The following is a 2606-nucleotide window of genomic DNA, read 5'->3' as shown; positions in this document are numbered from 1 at the left end:
CAAACCATTTAATTCATTTATAACATAAGTTTAATACTACGGTGTTTAACTATTTTATTTTGTGAAAAGATAATAAGAATATGTTATTGGTGATGACTATATAGGAAATACTTTTAAATATAAAAATAATGTCATTTTAAAATGAACTTTAAATCAAATATATAAATTAACGAGCCTCATAACTAGTTACTAGAAAATACGGGTGACAAAATGGGCTTGTCACAAAGGGGTGGAGGTTAAACGAGTTTGCATTCGAGTTGATCCATTTATTAATAGTGACTAATTTATAAACTCAAATCAGCCCATTTAATAAACGGGTACCTGTTAAGTACCCATTTAAAATTAATTTTTTCTTTAATATTTTTATCAAAATTGGCTTAAATTTTATACATATATATATATATATATATATATAAAATACTAAGTTATAATATCAAAATTAATACAATCAACCATTATTCAAACGATATCAAACCCTATTTTTTTTTTTTTAATCACTTTTCTATTAATGAAAAAGAAATAGTTCACCCAACCTTAAATACAATTTTTCTTTAGCTTTTTCTAATATTTCACAATTTAAGAAATTCTTCTCAAACACAACATAATGACATGGCTTGCAATAAGCCAAATAAAAATCAACAATTAACTAAAATAAATTCCAACAAAATACTAATCTTTCATTTCACTCCTCAAAATTTGGGCTATAAAATTGGCTCAAATACTAAGGGAATATTTATTCACTCTAACTTGACCTCCAATAAACAAAAACCAAAAATAAAGAACAAAATCCTCCCCCTCCCCCTCCCCCTCCCCCCACAAAATCTTGAATCTTCCACTGTGAATTTTGAAATAGCTCTTGACGTCAACAATTTCCAAATGAGATTCAAGTCAATTCACTCCCTTTTTTCAGTTCCTCTATTTACCTAACAAATTGAATTTCAACACTAAATTTGGTCCACATTCAAGGCAAGATCAATTTATTGCATTCTAAGCTTCGCAATGAAATCTTTTTCCCCAAACTTATTTGTTCCCTTCATTTTTTCCGTGTATCCAATTGAATCTCCCGGCCAAACACATGGTCAATATTCAAGGTAAGATAAAAGAAAGGCCAGAATGCGTGTAGGTCTTCTCCCCTTTAATTATTAGAAGCGAGGATAATCAAGGAAGGGGCGGTGGGTTTAGATTTTTGGGCTTTGAAAATTGGAGGGAAGAGAAGGAATAGCGCTTTGCGGCTTGCATGCCGCCGATCCAAACTTTTCGCCGAAGCCCATTTGTAGTCGGCAAAGTTTTCGGCGGCGACACCTCCGACGGGTCAAGTAAGCTGGCTTCCCCTGCCTCGTACGTAAGCTTGACCACTGTTGCCTATTTTATGTTTATGCATGTTTTGGAATGCATGCTATTTCAACCAGCTCCCTAGTTGCATTCTCATTTAAATTATTTTTTTTTTCTAACAATTTAATTAATTTCTTTTATTCATGTAAATTTGTGTGCACCCTTTGAAATGCAGCAATAAACATATGGTCAAAATAATCATTCAAGAGATTAAATGGATATCACATGTATCTTGTGCAGAATGTAGTCTCACCCAAATAAACAATGCATAGATATAAGACAAATCATTTTGGGGCAAGTCAAACCATTTTATGTCCAACTGTTTGAATACTTACAAGAAAGAGGTCCGTATCATTCGCTTATAGAATTAAAATGGGATCGCAAAATAAATAACTTGACACGATATTTCGATTCGGGTGAAGGCTACGGCGACTTGAGGCAAGTTGCGCACTAACAATTGACCAACCACCAAGATGACCAGATGAGATAACAAAAGGATACGTAACTAAATCAAATATTTTTATTTGCCTCAAGGTTACAAAACAGCTTGACAAGTGTGCTTGGGACTTAGTTGCAAATTTCATACATCTTAGGTTAACAAGAAAAAGAAAATACAAAAAACACTATTCTAGTCCTCTCAGTAGGGCAATGGTAGATGGGTCTTGTAGCCAACGAACGAAGTCCTCATAATCAGCCATTTTCGCCTTTATCTTGAAAATCTCAGAACGCAAAGCTTAGAGGCAATTCTCAATCTCTATTCCTATGCAATATCTAAACATTAAGCTAAGCACAAGGACATATAACACATGGGTGCGATCATACCAGCACTAATGCACCGGATCCCATCAAAACTCCATAAAGGTGTGCTTGGACGAGAGTAGTACTAGGATGGGTGACCTCCTGGGAAATTCTCGTGTTGCACTCCTAAAAAAAAGGGGGTGGGGGAGACATATAGCACGTCTTGTCACAAGTGGCCTTAAGCTAAATTTATATCCTCGTCACTTCTTGAGTCTCTTTATATTGTTAGTCACATAGTTTAAATACTTCTTTTGAAGTGATTTCAGGTTGAATCGAGTAGATGTATCCTTGAAAGAACAACTAGCAAGCAAACACCTCCAGATTGGTTTTGTGCTCTCCCAAGAGTCAAATGGAGAAACATTAAGAGCTTAGTGACCCCTTGTTGATCATCAAGAAGTAGTAGACATTGCCTTTATCCTATGAATCCTAGTGAGTAGGAATTTTATTTTCATCTTATTAACCAAAAGTGAAACCTC

The 2606-nt window shown here is 34.5% G+C and overlaps 1 pseudogene; it reads left to right on the top strand.

The window, feature by feature from the left end:
- The first annotated feature begins 2140 nt into the window (after nt 1-2140).
- Nucleotides 2141-2257, top strand: LOC131152540 (5S ribosomal RNA; annotated as a pseudogene).
- Nucleotides 2258-2606: the final 349 nt, after the last annotated feature.

This window comes from Malania oleifera, chromosome 3, assembly GCF_029873635.1.
Source record: "Malania oleifera isolate guangnan ecotype guangnan chromosome 3, ASM2987363v1, whole genome shotgun sequence".
Lineage (NCBI taxonomy): Eukaryota > Viridiplantae > Streptophyta > Magnoliopsida > Santalales > Ximeniaceae > Malania > Malania oleifera.
Note: the sequence above shows the minus strand (reverse complement) of the source record. Positions and strands in the feature narration are given on the sequence as shown.